The 21127-nt window shown below is 42.0% G+C and overlaps 1 long non-coding RNA gene across 1 annotated transcript; it reads left to right on the top strand.

Annotated features, from left to right (window-relative positions):
- Nucleotides 1-6008: 6008 nt before the first annotated feature.
- LOC127043998 (uncharacterized) lies at nucleotides 6009-19277 on the top strand. Its single transcript, XR_007772383.1, has 3 exons — nucleotides 6009-6088; nucleotides 18049-18085; nucleotides 18973-19277. It is a non-coding gene; the product is annotated as an uncharacterized LOC127043998 (long non-coding RNA).
- The last annotated feature ends 1850 nt before the right edge of the window (nucleotides 19278-21127 follow it).

The raw sequence follows: 21127 nt of genomic DNA, 5'->3' as shown, positions 1-21127 counted from the left end.
CAGCTCTACTCTAGCTCTGGCAGACCCCACACCCTGACCCCGGTCCCAGGCTGGAGCACTGGTATGGTGGGCAAAGTGGAGCAAGCCCCAGTGCTCCCACCCCACTCCCCGGTGGGCAGAGCAGGTAGGGTTGTGGGAACGCTCATTTTTCCAGGGCCCCAGGTTATCCCAGCGGCAAATTTGCCACTGGGAGAAGGGCGAGCGAGTGGGTGGCCAGCGGTGGTAGAGGACATCTTCAAAAAATGTAGGCCTGCCGCCTGGGAGAGTCGGGCCTGGCATGGGGCAGTGGGACCTGGAAGGGAGCTGGGAGCCAGGCACATTAGAAAGCAGCGTCTCCTCCCAGAGCTGGGTGCATGCCCATGGCCCTCAGGAGCCTCTGGTCAGAGGGTCCATCCATCGTCCCCTGCATATCCCTCCTGCCCCCCCAGCCTCCCCTTAATTGCCCACCCAAATATCTCATGCTTTCTACACCACTGGATTTAGCCTTTAATAAAGGATTTAAATTCACTCCCCACACCCCATATGAGAGCTGACCAGTGAGAAGATGAAACGAGCAAAGTAGTTGCAAAGGGAAATCCCCCAACTCATATGTTTGCCTGAATACAACTGGAACCTCAGTTCATTAGAAGAGACCAACAAAGAGAAAAAGAATATTAAGCAGAATAAGGGGATAACTATGTGGAGGGGAAGTAGGAGAATGTTTTCTCACTGAGTGGATAAGAGGGAGATGCTGGAAGTGAACAAAGTAAAGGAACAGAGTGAGAGAGAGCGATTTGTTTTACTGTCTCTCCATTTCCTAATATCATGGTCTGCAGTTTTTCTTAGTTTACTTCTACCATTGATGGTAAATACAATGAACTATGAAGAAACTAATCAAAATGCTTATTTCTATACACCATTTTTCAGACCATGAAAAGAAATTGCAATGTGGAGTTGTCCTAGCTTTCCTTCTCAAATCTAAACCTTAGAGTCCAGAAAATGAGATACTAGCATGAATTTCCCTAAGCTTAATTACCAGCTTAGATCTGATAGGCTGCCACCACCCAAAAATATAGTGTTTTGGGGCACTCTGACCTCCCCAACCTTCCCTGGGGACACCAAGAACCCAGACCCCTTGGGTTCTTAAAACAAAGAGAAATAAACCATTCCCCCACCTTCCCCCTCTCAGAACTTCCCTCCCTGGGCTATCCTGAGATACTGATCTAACCTCTTAAAATCACCATACAGAGAAGCATCTCCCTTCCCTTCCACAAAGAGGCAAACAGATTCAAGGAAAACAGAGAGAGATTTTATCTCTCCCCCTCCCATCTCCCCACCCATCCTGGTGAGTTATCCCAATCCCCTGGGATAAAACAAGGGAAACAGAGAAAAAACAATCAATCAGGTTCTCTAAAAAGAAATCTTTTAAGAAAAGAAAGGAAAAAGTAAAGAATTATCTTTGTAACTTCAAGATGTAACTATTACAGGGTCCTATAGCTTACAGACACCAGAAAGAGACCTTTCCCCCAGTACCAATACAAATCAAAATATTCCCAGCAACTACACATATAAAAGTTAACCAGCCAGATCCACAAATGCAAATAGAGTAAAACAATTAAAAGCCTAAACCACCTGTTTTACTTACTATATGAAAAGAAACTTAGAGAGCCTGTAGTAATGTCTGGTCTCTCTCAGACCCTCCGAGAGAAGAACCCAAGAACAAAGAACTCACACAAAAAACTTCCCTCCACCCAAATTTAAAAGTATCTTGTCTTCTGATTGGTCTTCTGGTCAGGTGTCCAGTTTCCTGCTTGTAACACTTTACAGGTAGAAGAGACATTAACCCTTAACACTCTGTTTATGACAGGAGTAATCACACACTCCGGGTTAACATTGCTTTCTGTTTTCTTTCGTTACTGTTTTATGCCACTTTTCACAACATAAAATTTTTATAGATTTTAACATTTACATGGAGGCTATAAAAACCTCATGCTAAATTATCATATTGTTAAACTTTATTCCTCTTTATTATGTCTTTATTATTCTCTCTAATGGATGAAACTGCTGATATTTTATTTTGAATTGTAAATTATTATACAGTTAATATCACAATCAGGGATTGTTTACTGAAACAATGGCTACAGAACACAGAGAAAATATGGTATATCCAATAACATGAATATTAGCGCAGATAGCAAAAAGATATTTTAATTATAGTCATCTTTGTATGTATTTATGGTTAAAGCAGCACATGTGACCTGAAAATAAATAAATCAGGGGTTAGTTTAGATTGGTTTATGAAAGTTCAATTCCACCCCGCTGTATATTTTAAGTAACACAGATTAAGCAAGTTAATTCCAGGTTTTAACACTACCTGTTATGAGGAAAGGGCATCAAGTTTGCTCCTATGAATCTGAGATGAGCTAACAGAAATATTAAAAATGGAACTGATCATAAATTGAAAAACAGAAACGACAACCTTAGAGCTGGTCTACACTACATAGTTAGGTTGATGTAAGGTATCTTACGTCAACCTAATTATGTCAGAGTCTACACTACATCCGTGTCCTGCCGATATAAGTGCCATACTACACCTTCCTAATAACTCTACCTCCATGAGAGTCATAGGGCTTATGTCAGTGTAGTTAGGGCGACGCAGTGTCTGTGTAGATGCTGTGTTACTTATATTGGCTGTTAGCAATCTTATCAATTGTGTATCTCTGTGACCAGAAAGCCGGGCAGCTAGAGCTCAGCTGCCCCTCATGCCCCAGGAGAGCTGGGTGGCTGGATCCCGCTTCCAGATAGGAGCTGGGGCAAGAAGACCAGGCAACTGGACCAACTCCTGGTTGGGAGCTGGGGTGAGAAGCCAGGGCAGCTAGACCCTACTCCCACAGGGAAAGGGGAGCCGATGTGGGGGGGGCAGCCCACTGGGAGTGTGTGAGGCAGCCAGGTTCCCGGCAGACAGCTGCTAGTGAAGTTGAGAGACAAGGCTCTCAGCTCCCCACACTGCCCCTCTTAGGTCAGAGAAAGTGCTCCTGGTGAGGATGTGCACCACCAACCCAAGCAGTGTGTACATGCACTACCGCACTAATTACCTAACATAAGTCAACTTAAGTTTTCAGTATAGACATACCCTAAGAATCACACAATTGCCAATTTTTCAAAATTTTACATGAGACATTCAGTTAGATACTGGGAAATAAGCATACATGTATTTATTCAAACAATGACTAATAACATTAAATGCACATACCTTTTTTAAATTAATACAAATTTATTTTTACAATTATATGAACACATTTCAGCATTGTGCAACAAAAAAGTGCAATGTATGGACAATTATGAGGCTATCTTCATTTATTCCCAGGCAAAGATAAATGAAGTATTAAGTATAAATCTTGGCATTGCATGAGTGCATAAATTCCATTGTCAGAGCCTCATGTCCTTTTTTCCTTTCTGTTCAGTACTTTGGTTTTGGCTTAGGGCCAGATTGTGAAATCAGGTTTATTGCTAGATAAAGGCAATGTGGCTATGCCTAGTGGCAAGCACTAAATCCAACCACAGTGTTTGCAGGATCAGATCCTTAACTCTTAGCTACAGTGGGTAAATTTTACGAGAGGATGGAGGAACATATTATGAAGATATATGCAGTCTAGTGAGAGTGCCATCTCATACTGTACCACAAGTGGGTGGTACTTGGGTACCATCAAGTTTTTACTCCAGCAGCACAAAGCAAAGCCCAAGGGGACTAGCAGAGCCCAGCCAGAATGAGTCAAACTGTGGAACCTAGCAGGGCATTAGAGTCCCAGCAAGGACAGCCAAGTCCAAAGAGTCCAGGAGAGCCCAAGAATGTATCTGAGCCTCACTGAGGGAAGCCAATCCCAGCAAAGCCCTTCAGAGCATGCATGATCATATTTTGAACCTCAGCACAATCTAATTTGTATAATATTTCTTTTTCTTGTCTTCAGTGTGAAGAGCTTAGTTTGTGGGTGGAACTTGGAAGAATACCACTACTTTTGTCTTCCCAGTTCAATCCCTGTCAAAAGTGATCTAGCTAGTGATGGTTTTACCTTTTCTGCTGCCCTAGATCAAGACTCCATGTGTTCCAGGACAAGCTGGACCTAAATTTTGGAATCTGGAGAGGCGGGGGTGCAGTTTGGGATTGTGGGTTATGTACACTAGCTGGATGTTTCAGAACATAACATAATAATGGCCAGCCATACTAGGTCAGACTAATGGTCCATCTAGCCCAGTAGCCTGTCTTCTGACAGTGGTCAATGCCACAGGCCTCAAAGGAAATGAACAGAACAAGGCAATTATCAAGTGATCTATCCCATCATCCATTCCTGGCAAGCAGAGGCAAGGGACACTCAGAGCATGGGGTTGCATCCCTTTCTATCTTGGCTAATTGCCATTGATGAACCTATCCTCCTTGAATTTATCTTGTTCCTTTTTGAACCCTGTTATAATTTTGGCCTTCTCAACACCCCCTGAGGCAATAAGTTCCACAGGTTGACTGTGTGTTGTGTGAAGAAATACTTCCTTTTGTTTGGTTTAAACCTGCTGCCTATTAATGTCATTGGGTGACCCCCTGGTTCTTGTGTTATGTTAAGAAGTAAATAACACTTCCGTATTTACTTTATCCATATAGGTCAAGATTTTATGGACATCTACCATATTCCCCCTTAGTCATCTCTTTTGCAATCTGAAAAGTCCCAGTCTTTTTAATCTATCCCCATAAAGAAGCTTTGCCATACCTTTAAAATGTTTCTGCTAAAATGACCAGTGGTGAAATAGTTAACATTGGAATTTAAATATTCATTTTTAGATTTCAGAGTTAAGCAATACATTGACATGAATGGGAGATTTCACACTTCTGAGCTGTTGTTTCAGGCTGTCTTCAGTCTTGGGGAAGCAAGACTGCATCAGTTTACACTTCATTCATGTTTTCAAGAGTAACTTCACAAATATTCTGACAAGAAAGATTTTTTTATATTTATTAGGTAATAAAAGCTGCAATTCTGGAGCATACTTCTGATGCAAGGGATCAATTCCAAGGAAAATTCCATGGCTATGAAATACACGGGGCCATGCCCCAGATTTCAAAAAAATGTCTTCTCCTCCCCCAAACACACACACACTTCTGTCTTTTCCACCTAAGGGTACAAAGTTAAAAAGGGGACATTATGACAGGTTCCCCACCAGGGTGCCAGTTGGAGCTGGGGTACCACTGACCCCACCTGACCCACCAGCCTGGATTCCCTTTACACTGCACTGCTGAGGAAAGTCAGCCAAGCCCTCCCTCAGGCTTCAGACTTCACTTTACCAGCACACATACAGGTGGGGACACATTCAGCTGCAGCTATACGAACAGATGCTGAGATCAGCTCTGCATGGGAAGGCTCAGCTAAGGAATTGCCCAGCACTCAAATGCACACCCCCTCTGGAGTGTAAACCCAAAATTCACCGCATTGCACTGCACAGAGAACTGTACAGCATAAACTCATTAAATTCACCCCCTCCCTCCATGTGGAGGATGATATGCACAGCTTTTTGCTGTCAGTTATGAATTCCACAAACTGGTTTTAGAGAAAACAAAAACAAGTTTATTAGCTACAAACGATGGATTTTAAGTGATTGTAAGGGACAGCAAACAGATCAAAGCAGATTAACCAGCAAATAAAACAAAAACGCAATCTAATCTTAAAATATTAAAGGAGCTGGTTACAAGTAATAATTTTTCACTCTAAATGTTGCTTTAGGGAGATTGCAGAGATTCTTTAAGGCCAGCTTGCAGTTTAAACCTTCAGATATTTCATTCATAGGCTAAACAACCTTCCAGCCCGGGCTTAGTCCTTCTCCCCTGGTTCAGTCTTTGTTTTTTAGATGTTTTCAGCAGTCACCTTAGGCAGGGATTCAGTGAAGAATGAACCATTATTATGTCACTCCCCTACCTTAAATAGCTTTTACATATGGAATCCTTTGTAATTCCTTTGTAAATTCCTTTGGAATCTTTTGTCTTTCAGTTTACACCCACCCCATTCTTACGTTCAATTCATTCTAATAAGTTGGAGTGTTGTCATGGAATCTCTCACTCAGCTCCAAAGAGGTAATTACATTTTTGTCTAATTTTTCTTAAATTCCTCCAGTAAATTCAATTAGATACTGTCATATTCTTCATTTCCTTCCCTGTGCTATTGTATAGTGTTGCTGTAGGCTGTTAGGCAACTACGATGTACATCATAGAGAGAAAAACAGGAGTACTTGTGGCACCTTAGAGACTAAAAAATTTGTTTGAGCATAAGCTTTCATGGGCTAGCCCATGAAAGCTTATGCTCAAATACATTTGTTAGTCTCTAAGGTGCCACAAGTACTCCTGTTCTTTTTACAGATAGAGACTAACACAGCTGCTACTCTGAAACCTGTCATCATAGAGAGAGTTACTTTTCAGTGGTGAGTGAAGGTTATAAAGTGTTTTGTGAGATTAAAAGGAGGTAGAGAAAGAAAAATTCAATGCACAAAAAGCAGTCAATGTGGCATTGTGCATGTGCACCCAGTGAGGGTGGGTTTTGGGTACCCCCACCCCAGTGCACACTGTGAGGGAAAATTGTTACATTTATATCAACATGTCATGTTTTATTGTTCTGTCTCTCTTCCTTCAGGTCCCCTCTATCTTTCCAGTTTACATACTTGGTTTCCTCATACAAACAGTCCCCCATCTCATTTGTAGCACAATGCAAGATATACCTCTTTGTTACTCAAAAAAGGAGACTACAAAATGGCCAGTGAGATTTTTCCTCTCCTCAACGTATTCATCCTAGAATGAGCTGTATGAATATTACCTAACCAAGACAGGAGCGAGAAGATAGTCTCAGGCAATAATACTTCATTTTATGGTGTTAGGAGCACTAAAAAGACAAGCAGTTGTTGTCATTTAAAAGTCAACTTTTACCCATGGCTACTACACAGGAGAATCTTTGATATCTCATTTATTTCCCATGCTAAAAATAGGGAAAATTCCATGGAATTCTGATGCCATGTGTGGTAACTGTGTGCGAACGCTGACTTTTTAGTGGCAACCACTCTAGATAGATAAGTAGATGATCAATGGACAGGCCAAAAGGCAGGCAGACAGATGTATGTTCTCTTCTTAGGACTTCATTCAGATCTTTTTTCCCTCTTGCCTCCAGGATATCCTTCAATTTTCTCTCTTCTCCCAGAATCCTCCTCAATCTCTTTCTTTCTTGCCTCAGGACATCTCACCCACACAAAAGGGAAGGAGGTTTACCACAGTCATAGAAAGTAGATTAGAACTGATGACAGTTTCTGTTTCAGCATGTTACAAATCTTTAAAAGCATTAAACTGCTGATTTATGTATAGACTTTCACACTGGATTTTAAGGCAGCTGCTTTCTCCAGACGATGGTGCCTCGAAGGTTCTGAGTTTACCAAAGAGGTAGACAGTTAATAATTAATGCACAAAAGACCTATAAGCAAAGTGTATCAGTCCACCACCCAAAGCTTACCACTGCCCTGCAGTAGTACAGATTGCATGTCACAGGGACAGGCTATACCTGTCCCCTGTGTGGGTGTACACAGATAAGTGAAAAGAGCCTCTGCCCCTCAAAATCCCTAACCAAGGAGTCAGTCACAACTGCAGTCTTTGCATTCCCCTAAGTACACGACTGTTCCTGCCTGTCACCTCTGGTTGCACTAACTGCCTCAGTAGAGACAGGGAAAAGTGTGGGAGAGAGGAGAGCTCATGGCCAGGAAATGCTTTGTTTAGGTGAAACACAATCTGGCAAATGGAGGCCAAACTCACCCTTACAAGCACTTTTGCATGTGGACACCAGGTGTGATACAAACACGGCAGGTGCTTGCAGTATCAACATTTCGTAGTGTAGGCAAAGGTTCAGGCCCTTGTTCCCATACACTGAAGGTCAACGATAATCAAATATCACAGCCTCCCACACCTGGCCATCCTGCCTACCACTGGCCTTGCCGATATTTTAACAGATGGTTGGATTCCCATTGTGAGGTTTTATTTGGAATAGCCATACTAACCAGTGTTATCATTTAAATTGCATCCCATAGGCTTTGAAATTCACATGTCCCTGGATGAATAGGATAGGGAAGAGATCAGTTCATACCTTTAGAAGAGTCACTGTTCCACTGCTGACAATTTCACAACCAGGTCCAAATTTATATTTTCAATTTACATTAAGAGGAAGGGCTAGAAACTTAATTTTAAAAAAATGATATCTTAGACTAGACAGAATCTGGAAACGCCATTTGAGGAAAAGAATCTACTCTACTCTGTGCTAACAAATGTATTTTTAGCCCCCAACAATATCAAGTTTATTCATTTCAGTCCAGGAGAAGGTGGGCAACAGAAAAGAACAGAAATATTTATGAGGAACAGTGAGAGGATATTTGTTTAAATGTGAAATTTATTCCTTTCTTTTCAAAACAAAATGCTGACACAATATTATGAAGAACATAAGAACAATCATACTGGGTTAGACAACTGGTTCATCTAGCCCAGTAGCCTGTCTTCTGACAGTGTCCGGTGCCAGATCCTTCAAAAGGAATGAATAGAACAGGGCAATTATTGAGTTATCCATTCCCTGTCATCCAATCCCAGCTTATAGCAGTGAGAGGCTTAGGGACAATCAGAACATGAGGTTGCATCCCTGACCATCTTGGCTAATAGCCATTGATGGACCTATCCTCCAGAACTTATCTAATTATTTCTTGAGACCACTTATAATTTTGGCCTTCACATCTCCTGGCAACAAGTTACACAGGTTGACTGTGTGTCGTGTGAAGAAGTTAGGGTTGCCAACTTTCTAATTGCACAAAACCAAACACCCTTGCCACATCCCCTGCCCTGAGGCCCCACCCCTGCCCTGAGGCCTCGCCCCCACTCACTCCAGCCCCCTTTCTCTGCCGCTCACTCTCCCCCACCCTCACTTGCTTTCACTGGGCTGGGGCTGAAGGATTTGGAGTTTGGGAGCAGGCTCAGGGCTGAGGCAGGGGGGTAGGGTGGGATGCGGGAGCGGGTGCAGGCTCCAGCTGGGGATGTGGGCTCTGTGGTGGGGCCGGGGATGAGGGGCTTGGGGTGCAGGAGGGGGCTCCAGGCTGGACCCAAGAGGTTTGGCGTGTGAGAGGGGTCTCAGGGCTGGGGGTAGAGGGTTGGAGTGCTGGAGGGTGTGCAGGCTCTGGGAGGGAGCTAGGGTGCAGGAGGAGGTTCCAACCTGGGGCAGTGGTTTCGGAGTGTGGGCTCCGGCTGGGCGGCACTTACCTCAAGCGGCTCCCAAGCTGCGGCACAGTGGGGCTAAGGAACCCTGCCTGACCTGGTTCCACACTGCTTCCGGAAGCGGCCAGCATGTGGGGTTCCTAGGTGGAGTCGCGACCACTGGCCAGGCGGTGCTGCATGGTGTGCACTGTCCACACCCACAGGCACTGTCCCCGCACTCCCATTGGTGTGTTTCCTGGCCAATGGGAGCTGCGGAGCCAGTGCTGGGGGCAGGGGCAGCATGCAGAGCTTCCCTGATCGCCCCTGTGCCTAGGGGCCACAGGGACATGCCGACTACTTCTGGGGAGCTGCACAGAGCCTGCCTTAGCCCCGCTGTGCCGCCAATTGGACTTTTAATTGCCCGGCTGACCAGACCCTTCAGGGTCCCTTTTCGAAAACCGGAAGCCTAGCAACCCTAGAAGAAGTGCTTCCTTATGTTTGTTTTAAATCTGCTACGTATTAATTTCATTGCTTGACACTTGGTTCTTGTGATGTGAAAGGGTAAAAAATATTTCCTTATTCACTTTTTCCACACCCTCATGATTTTATAGATCTCTATCATATACCCCTTCGTCATCTCTTTTCTAAGCTGAACAGTCCCAGTGTTTTTAATTTTTCTTCATATAGAAGTAGCTCCAGATCTCTAATTATTTTTGTTGCCCTTCTTTGTATTTTTTCCAATTTTGATATACCTTTTCGAGATGGGGCAACCAGAACTGCATTCAATGTTTAAGATGTGGGCTTACAATGGATTTATATAGTGGCATTATGATATTTTCTGTCTTAGTATCTATCCCTTTCCTGATGGTTCCTAACATTGTTAGCTTTTTCAACTGCTGCTGCGCATTGAGCAAATATTTTTAGATAACTATCCATGTTGACTCTAGGATCTCTTTTTTAAGTGAGAAAAGCTAATTTAGACCCTATCATTTTGTGTATATGGATTAGATTTCAGTTTAGAAAAAGAAAAATTATTATTATTGAATTTTCCGTTTTTGTAGCCTCTCTGATGTCCCTTAGCAATTCACAGTCTTTGTTACCCTCCTGGTCAGGTGTCCAGTAGTATATTCCTGCTGTTATACTCTGATTATTCAAACATAGAATTTCTATCCATAGAGATTCAGTGGTATAGTTTGTTTCATTTAAGATCTTTACTATATTTGATTCTCTGCTTTCTTTCACATATAGTGCCACTCCCTCACCAGCACAATTTACTCTGTCATTCCTATATATTTTGTACCCTGTGTTACTATGTTCTATTGATTATCATAGCTCCACCAAGTTTCTGTGAGGTCTGTTATGTAAATATTCTCATTTAATACCAGGCACTCAAGTTCACTTGTGTTAGGATTTAGACTTTTAGCATTTGTATACAAGTATTCATAAAATGTGTCAATATTTAGTTGGCTGTCTTCATGTGATGTAAGTGAATGGGACTCTTCCCATTTGACTGTTTCTCTTCAATTCCTACCCGTAGTTTATCAACTTCTATCCTCTCCTCTTTGCTAGGTATAGAGTATCTCCTCTAATGAATCCTCTTCTAAGGGATAGCTCTGCCAGAATCATGTGGTCTCCATATCTACTGGCTTTCCCCCAGCCCCTAGTTTAACAACCCCTTTATGACCTTTTTAATTTTACATGCCAACAATCTGGTTCCATTTTAGTTTAGATGGATGTCATTATTGGTCCTCAACAGATTGTTCAAAGTCAAATTGACAGACATGGAAAAATCCTGATTGTTATGGGATATGCACATTATGGGAGTGTTGCCAATTGACTTCATATTGGCAACAAATATGTCTTATTGTCAGATGTTTTTAACATCCAAATTGGCCATTCTGTTGAAATATTCATGTTGTATATTATAGATAATATTTCTGTCTCAAATCACATTGCAGAAGATTCTTCACTGCACTGATAATAGCTATGCAAATTCTAATAATATTTTAACTCTGACAATTTATTTTCTTGTAATGAGTGGCTAACAGTATTATCCCTGTAGCGCTATGCAAACTATTTGTAGTAAATAGTTTATCTGGGTCCTTTTCAAAGCCCACCAAAGTCAATGGAAATCATTATTCACTGTGCTGTGTGATTGGTCACATACTCCAAGACAAAAGGTGTCATGTCTCCTCCATGATTGGATGACCTAAGCTTTATAAATGGGAGGGATCTCTTTTCTCTTCAAGAATCACCCACAAACATTTGGAATTGTTTGACAAACCTATTGTTTCCACTTTTAACCAAAGTGGTTAACCAATAATCAGAGCCCAGTGGGTTGTTTCCTTTAGAAAAAGAAATTAATGATGGAGTCAGGTATTTCTTGGATACAATCTTGTTTATTTACAAAGAATGTACATAAAGTCCTGTTTCCCTGAACATAGTAGGAATTAAACTGCAGGAGAGTTTCTTTGCTCACAGTTCCAAGCTTCTTTCCAGCCATCACTCAACCAAAACCTCTCATCTTTTTCTCAGGGTCCCACTACAAGAGCTTCTAGGGCTGTCTTCAGGGCTTCCTCCCACCTTCCCTCTGTGCTTCTGTAGTATTTTTGCAGATTCTCTGTCATATACACACAGCTCCATTCCAAAATTAATAGGCAGCAGGTTTAAAACAAACAAAAAGAAGTATTTGTTCACACAACACACAGTTAACCTGTGGAACTCCTTGCCAGAGGATGTTGTGAAGGCCAAGACTATAAGAGAATTTAAGAAAGAACTAGATAAGTTCATGGAGGATGGGTCCACCAATGGCTATAAACTAGGATGGTGTCCCTAGCCTCTGTTTGCTGGAAGCTGGGAAAGGGTGACTGGGGGCTGTATCACTTGATAATTATTCAGAAAGTCAGGATACTGGGCTAGATGGGCCATTGGTCTGACCCAATATGGCCATTCTTATGTTCTTATGTAAAATATCCAGCCCTCTGTGTTTGCATTCATTTCCAAGTGAGACCTCTTCCACCCACATAGCTCAGATGCCTGACCAGTCCTGCATGGCCTGTGTTTTGGGCGATGGCTCCTATTGTTTCAGCTCTCTATTCCATTAAGGAGCTTAAATGATTTTTTACATTTACACTGAATGAAGGGCAGTGATTATGCCCACCAGTTTCAGTGAGATTTCACCCATAACAGTACAGATTCAATCAACATCTTTTCAAATGGCCACAAGAGCACTTCTAGTGCGAATATGCTGACAAGTACTTACGTGTGTTAGCATTAGCAATATACCTATCTACTGCAGGTACTTATATGGCCCCCGTTACTATAACAACTGAATGACTCACAATTTTTAATGTACTGATGCTCACAACACCCCTCTGAGGTAGGGAAGTGCTAGTGTCTTAATTTTACCGGCAGGCCCAGTTTTATAAAGCTATTTAGGCACTGCTCTGATCAGCATTGCAAGGAGTTAGAGGCCTAAATATCTTGAAGATCTGAGCCTTATGAGCCTATGTACCACTGACAGTGAGACTTTCCCTGTGAAGTTCCTCAGTCACTTTTGAAAATGGGACTCAACTGTCTAAGGGCATGTCTACACTTACCTCTGGAGCGATTAATCAAGCGGGGGTCAATTTATTGAGTCTAGTGAAGATGTGATAAATCGACCGCCGAGTGCTCTCCCAACTCCGGTACTCCACTGGAGCAAGAAGAGTAGGCGGAGTCGATGGGGGAGTGTCATCAGTTGGCCTATCGCAGTGAAGACACTGCGGTAAGTAGATCTAAGTACATCAACTTCAACTACATTATTCACATAGCTGAAGTTGCGTAACTTAGATCAATCCCCCACACACTGTAGACCAGGCCTAAGTCACTTGGGTCCAGAACCTCGGATGTGTTTAGGCATTGCTGCATTCAGCATTGCAACACCTAACCCCCTAGCTGGGCTGGTGGCTAGTGGGATCCTCAGTCCTGAGCTAGGTGCCAAAGCTTCCTACACAATGCACAGTGAGAGTTAGGAGCCTGACAGGGATCCTCAGAAGCCAGCTGTCTGAATGGGGAGCTGTGTATGCTAGCCAGGAGTGGAATGCTGAGAAGATGGGATGGGAAAGGAGGAGGGCTTAGGTGCGTAAACATCTGACCTGGTGTGCCTGGCTGATGGTCCAGAATTAGGGGCCTTCCTTCACTGGGGATTCTCAGTGGTGAACCCTCCCCTGGAAGTAGCACCTAGACCAGATCAGATGCTCAGACAGCCTATGCCCTGGCAGCCAAAACCATCTGTCCTCCTCTGTCACCTGCTCTCACTCAATACCTCTCTCACACTTACTTTAATTTCCCTGTGCACCCAGCTGTTTCTTGTGCAGGTGCTGTGCTGTCCCTCTCTCTATCTGTGGGCTGCATCCAGCCCTCCTGCTGTAGGGTCTGACAGGTATTAGGTCATAGGTATGCTCAGAGCACACTTACAGGATTGGGCCTCTCTGATCAGCTAGGCATTCCTCCATGTAGTTGAAAATCCACTTCAGGGCCTGTCAGCTTTGGCTTGAACTGTGGCTCTGAGTCACTTGTTAGCTGTGGGATGGCATCAGGGCTTAGGCTTCTTTGGGAGTGCTGACTGGCAGAAATCCAGTCATCTAGGGGATTTAGACACCTGTGGGGTTAGGATGCAGCTGAGCAGCAGCTTTTAATGTACATGGTACCTAATGATGGACTTAGGTGTTTAATAAGGCAGATAGGCATCTAAATACCTTTGAGGATCTAGGCATTTGGCCTTGCCACACTGCATAGAGCAATGCCTAAATACCTCTATAAATCTGGGCTGGAGAGCCAAAGGGCCAGTTTTTAAAGGTATTGAGATGCCTAAAGATGTAAATAGCTATCTTGCAAATTTTCAAAAGTGCCTAGGCACATAACTCAATTGAAATGATTGCTGAACATCCCTAAGCCTGGTGTACACTAGTACCAACACTCTAATGCCTTTGCTAGAGAGTCAGACATCCCATTCCAATGCCTAATGTTTGTTACATTGTGCCATATCCTTGGGTTACTCATCCAGTGTCTGTGAACTAATGAACCTGGTTTTAAAGGCTGATATAATTGCAAATAGTTATGTAATATTCACAATTAGCATATTTGGCAGTGGTTTACATTCAATAAGCAATTTTGATTATATTTGAATAGCAGCAAGGAGCTCAGCACTCTTACAAGTAAGTAATAATTTACCTATTAATTCAGTTCCTTCACAGTTTATATTTATTTCCTCTCATTTCTTGCAGAGAAAGCTTTATAATGTCTTGGGGGAGAGCTACAACCAATTAACTGCTTATATATGTAATCTGCTGGCTTCATGAGTTTGCCCTCTAGGTTCTTGAAGGATTTATTATCACAATATCATTGTTTCATTCTTGTCTGTTCCTGCAGATTCCAGGAACTGACTAATACATTTTTTCTTTCAAATATTCTGGCTATAAGCATGCATATCACTTAAAGCTAGAAGTTTAGCTAAGAGACTTTCATATGAGGGAAGAGTATAATCCAGTGACCAAATGGAACTTTCAATCAGCAGATTATAGTTTTACATGTTTTCTGCCTGTTAGTATCTAGAGGTTCCTTTGACAGAATACAGTGCAATCTCGTTCTCTATTCAAATGCATATCAGCTTTGTGAGCGTTCTTAATTCTCCTTATCTTTAGATTTGGACCTCAAAATAAAGACACATTACTGCTTGCATTTATTTGAAAGCAACTGAAGCAAAGATATAGTTAATATGTTGGCAAATAAAAGTTTTAGTTTTGGGGGGGGGGAAATGGTCTTGTGGTTGAGATACCGCTTGGGAGTTAAGGTGCAGATCCTCAGATGTATTAAGTCCACCATTTAGGGACACTACTGACATTTTCAAAACCACTGTTCAGTTGCCACCTAATCCCATAGACACTAACATCCTCTAGGTGCCTATGTTTCTGCCAAGTGGCATTCTCAAAGCTGCCAAAGCACTGATGTGGCCCAAAGCTTATGACTGGCTAGAAGCCATAGCTCAGTCCAAAGACCTGGAGGCCCTGAAGTGGGATTCTCAAATCTGGGGTGCAGGAGATGCCTATCAGGTTCTGATCATGCCTATAACTTGATACCAGTCAGACCCTGCAGCACGAGGACCAAGTGCAAGCCACCAATAGGTAGGAGAGGCTGGGCCAGCTCTACCATTTTTGCTGCCCCAAGCAAAAATAAACAAAAAAAAAACCCACTCTGACTGCTCCTTGATTTTCCCCTTCCATAAAAGCTGCCCAGACTCTGCCACCCCAAGAATGGTCGGAATGCCGCCCCTTAGCATGTGCGACCCCAGGCACATGCTTGCTCCGCTGGTGCCTGGAGCCGGCCCTGAGGAGAGGGCAGCACAGCATCCACACAAAAGAGGGAAATGCAAGGTAAAGCATGAGAGAGGTATTAAGTATGCTCTGGAGCCAGAGAAAGAGAGTGCACAAAATGGTTCCAATTGCTAGGGCACAGGCTAACTAAACATCTGACCTGGTTTAGGTGTCTAACTGCTGGAAAGAGTTCACTGCTGAGGATCCTGAGCAGATGGAGATGCTAGCTCTGGCCTGTCAGTCAGGTGCATTATGTGCAAGTTTGTGATTAGGGATCTAATGCAAAATATCTGAGAGCAAAAATAAAGTTTGTGGCGTCTTTGGAAAAAACAGAGACGTCTACATCAATCTCAGAGTTTCTGACGATATCCTAAAAGTAGCCACTAAGCTATTGTATTCTAAATGTACATTTTTCCTGCTTTTCAGGTATGAATCATTATAAAGTATATGCTTTCATTCATGTGTAGTGTTGGTTTTGGTGGTGACGTGATAAGAACAGAAATGAAAATCACAAAGCCCTATTTGTATCACACCAGTCTACAATTTTAACCTTTTAGCTCAGGCATAGTGCCATATTCATATTTTTAACAACTATTATTAGTATTTTGTCATTTTGGATTACTTTTCTAGTATGTTTTCATAACAATCTTCCTACCTTCTCCCAATACATCTGCATCTTTAAAATTATATAGTTTTGTAACTAACAAAATATGCACCATCTATGTTTGTGAAAAAATAATGAAAATGTAATTTTGGACATCTCAAAACAGCTTTTTATTATCATTTCAAACGGAGTGGTCTACAAGTGTCTAGGAATATATACCTCAGCTGCATATGGCTTATATCTTTCTTAGCTTAGGTAAAGTGAAAAATTTAATTATTTGGAAAAAATGCAAATTACTGCCGACTCTGTTAACTATGAGAGAGTTGCATTATCTTCTAACATAAATTGTCACCAAACTGAAGAAAAGAGACTTTGGAAGCCGATCTGATTACTGTCAGTGTGAGTGCCCAAACTCAACTGTTGGCGAATGTCCAATACCGATCATTGAATAATCATCACCTCATCATTCAGCCTTCTTAACTGACATGCAAAACAACATCCAAATATTCATTGCACATCTGTGCTGGACAGATTACACATTAGCAATTCAAATCAATTCAACGTACAGGCAGTTTCTCCAAAGGCGTCTGTTTGGGTGAGATGCCTTGTTGTCTAGGATGGATAATAAGGCAACTCTGTCTAATCTTGGAGAACAATCAACCCATCTTGAGAAGGTGACTGACTACGTATGCTCTTGCCCTGACAGCATTAGAACAATGGCCCCATAATGCACTTGACTCAGCTGGTAATAAAATCTACTTTTGATTAGCAGCCATGGCTTGTGTCAATCACTGTATGATGCACCATTGTCCTCTGCTCCTGAACACAGTTTATTTACAGAGAAACAAAGGCTTTTTGGATATGGCTGCTGCCCAGAGATTGCAAAATAGATTGAGCTGTCAGCCCCACACATTAGATGAAGATTAATGAGTTGTGCAGACAATAAATATGAAGCAATGACCATAAATATGCTAATAGGTATTATCCATATACACTATAATTGCTCCAAAAATTAAAAGGTAGTGTGAAGGAAATAGGTCACAAGGTGACAGATAGATAATCTTGGATACTGGAGATCTTTGGTGCAGTTAGATTCTCTACAGGTTTATTTTCTCCAATTAAACCCCTCAAAAGACTAATTGTTTAAGAGCTGTTTGAATAATCTCTTTTTAAATAGAGGTTTATGGGGAAAATGTTTATGAAAAAATGACTTCAGTGAAAGTGTTATTAGAATGAAAAAGGTGACTATCAAAAGCAGGGTATGCAGAGATTAATATTTGCTATCAGCTGCCAAGCTTCATTATGAGAAAAATATACCTAAGTGGCACATCAATCAGGACTTCAAGGAAAACATACTAAAAGGACAACAATATATTTCCACACACATACAAGTGAATCGGATCATTCCTTGGGGAAATATATAAGAACCACATGTACATCTGTTTCCTTTGCTATTGCATGTTTAAAGAAACCAAAGATGGAAAGGATGCCTCCGAGTAAAATTTTCCAAGTGGTTTCGACCAAGCCTCTGATTTTGCAGTCTCCATAAAAGAGAATGCACTTTTAATGGCACATATTTTTAAACAGCCAAGAACTTGGTTTTCCATATAACAAAGTCAAATAGTTAGATGTCCAGCTACTTAGTTTGCAGGTATAAAAGTTCCAGTGCCTGGAACTGGACCTGGAAAAATTTGGGTTCATATATTGAGAGGCTATTGTTGAAAATTTGGTCCATAAAATGTAAAGACCCTTTGTTTCAATCTGAGAATCTAAGAGCTTTTTCAGTACATCTGCTTTGGAAATATAGGGTCTCCACAATGTAATTGATCAAATAGATTTTTAAGTTAAACTCTTTGACTATCACATTTTCACAGGTGCTGTTGCACAGATTGAGAAGTAGAACATGACAAGGTGAGTGATCACTTCTGTAGAGAAACAGAAGATGTATTGAGAATGGGTTGATTTGAAAAGAAAAAAGTGAAGCTGAACTCTTCAAAGCTCTGTCCACAAACGAAGCTCCACCCACTTGAGATGCCAAAATGAGATGCCATTCACAGGAAATATTATAGATGTTTAAATACAGGATTGACTCCCCCTCGGTAAGGCTCAGATGTGCCTCTGGGCTCTTTCGGGCTTCTTAAGTTGGTTCAGCTCATATGTTCCCCTCTCCTGTGCTCTGCGTCCTTCTGGCTTGTTGGCTCCAATGGTCAGACTGGGAAAAAATAAGTAGAAATATTCTCCCAAGAACCAGCCACTTGCAGGATCCAAAAACAAAATCATTTCACAAAACCAAACAGTTCCCCTGCCCCAAGCAGGCTGCAGTCCCCAGAGGCCTTTCCCCTTTGCCTCTCTGTCCTGGAAGGAGGACACTCCCCCTTCACTTCAATCTCCTGTTGGGTCATGTCGTTGGGTAGGAAAAATTCCATTTATTAAGTGTACACAGTCTCCATTTCGGATTGGTAAAAGGACAACCTGTCCTACATCTTGGCATCTCTTCTCCTTCAACTTTTGGCACTCTTTTCGAGTTTGGTGTGGGAAAGATAGTGTCTCATGGCAGTAGAATCTGCCTAGCAACAGAGAACGCATACAAGGGAGTGTCACCCTCTGAGGGGCACTCTGTGTCTCTGGATGCTGTGAAAGCAGGCCATCCCAATGAGTCATAGAAGCCATCCCATAGAATACCAGCCTTGCTATTAGCTAGAGCCCTGAGGGAATTAGGATTTGAGGTGAACCAGTAACATCTACCATGGTTCCCTTAACTTATCTCCACTCACCTGTTCCATCATCACGTGAGATAGCGTTTGCATTCAGCACAGAGGGTGACAAGATCAAGAATAGAAGACAGAAGAAATCATACTGTAGATCTACTTACCTGTCACCAAAGTTCCTGAGGTCTGGTTCCTGTTGTGATCCTGTTCCTGGCACCTGTCCCTGAAAATCTGGTTCCCATCTGTGTCTTTGTTCCTGTTCTCCTATCCAGTGTCTGCAAGATATTGTATAGTCCTCCTTGTTTAGTCCTGTGTACCCTATTGTGTATAGAGTTTGGGGCTCTGGGGTTCACCCCCGTTTACATCATTTGTGTTAACAACCGAGCTTTTACTGTATTGTCTTAGTTTGCAGGGAGTCTGTTATTGTTACTCTTAATAAATACCACCTGACTGTCTGCAACCTCAATCTGCTTTTGTCTTGACTACACAATTACCGATGATAGATGCGGAGAGGGCAGAACACTGCAGATAGCCCATCTTCTGTAAAGTAAAATCTAATTCCAACTGTCTCAGGCTAACCATGTGACAAGCAGGTAACCTTTAACCTTTTTCTGGCTGTTTCACCCAGTCACAACCAAAAGCTTACTTTAAAATAATATAATCAGAGAATCAAAGAACTGGAAGAGACCTTGCAAGGTCATCTAGTCCAGTCCCCTGCACTCAAGGCAGGACTAAGTATTATCTAGACCATCCCTGATAGGGGTTTATCCAGCCTGCTCTTTAAAATCCCCAATGATGGAGATTCCACAACCTCCCTAAGCAATTTATTCCAGTGCTTAACCACTCTGACAGTTAGGAAGTTTTTTGTAATGTCCCACCTAAATCTCTCTTGCTGCAATTTAAGCCCATTGCATTTCTTGTCCTATCCTTAGAGGTTAAGAAGAACAATTTTTCTCCCTCCTCCTTATAACAACCTTTTATGTACTTGAAAACTGTTATCATGTTCCCTTTCAGTCGTCTCTTCTCCAAACTAAACAAACCCAATTTTTTCAATCTTCCCTCATAGGTCATGTTTTCTAGACCTTTAATCATTGTTGTTGCTCTTCTCTGGACTTCCTCCAGTTTTTCCACATCTTTCCTGAAATATGGCACCCAGAACTGGACACAATACTCCAGTTGAGGCCTAATCAGCATGGAGTAGAGCGGAAGAATTATTTCTCATGTCTTGCTTACAATACTCCTGCTAATACATCCCAGAATTATGTTTGCTTTTTTTGCAACAGCATTACACCATTGACTCATATTTAGCTTGTGATTCACTATTACTATGATAATAATAATAATTAATAATTAAAAATAATAAACTGAAAGCTGAGATTCTGCAGCACAAGATGGCCACCTCAAGAAAATAGTCCTTGTTCTCCAAGCTGGCCCAATTTGAGCCCTGGCTGAGAGGCATGCAGGGAAAATAAGCATTTTTAATCTAGCTTTGATATTCAGAATCTGACAGAATATCATTCAGCTCAGAGTAACTCATGAAGACTGATAGGAGAAGGAAAACCAAAAGATTAATTAAACTTCCCTCATGTGTAGTCATGAGGCCAAGATCCTAGAAGGATTCCAGAAGGACTTGATTTTTATCTGTATAACAAGAGTATCCACATGATAAATATTGTAAGTAATCAAGGATTTCTGAAAGGGTATAAATATTCATGATTCAGAGCTTTAGCCAACTCTAACTATTGGGGGTTAGTAAGCAGTTTTGCATGAGGGCAGGTTATCTTATAACTGGCTAATGTAGGGTTTCTAGCACCTTCCTCTGAAGCAGATGGTCTTGGCCACCACCTGTGACAGGACACTGGACTAGATGTATCAATGGTCTGAGCTAGTATGGCATTTTCTGTGTTCCTAAACTGCTTTGACTTCAGTGGCGCTTATGCCTATTTACACCAATTGACCCTTAGGGTACATGTACACCTATACTGCAAGCACAGGCTGTGATTGTAGCTTTAACCTAGCAGAACAGTGAAACTGCATCAATGTATGTGTCAGTGTACAAACCTGCCAGGGACTCTAGGTAATTACTTTTGGGGCCCTGGCTTCACTGTTCCAGTACCTGAACTAGCTAGATTGAAGCCAGCTCAGGTATATCCACTCAAGTTGAAGGCACACCCAGTGATTGCAGTACAGACATACCTTTACTCTTTAAGGCCTTGTCTATATTAGCAAACTTCAAACCCATAAT

Source organism: Gopherus flavomarginatus, chromosome 2, assembly GCF_025201925.1.
Source record: "Gopherus flavomarginatus isolate rGopFla2 chromosome 2, rGopFla2.mat.asm, whole genome shotgun sequence".
NCBI classification, from domain to species: Eukaryota; Metazoa; Chordata; order Testudines; family Testudinidae; genus Gopherus; species Gopherus flavomarginatus.
This window is presented reverse-complemented; position numbering and strand designations above follow the sequence as displayed.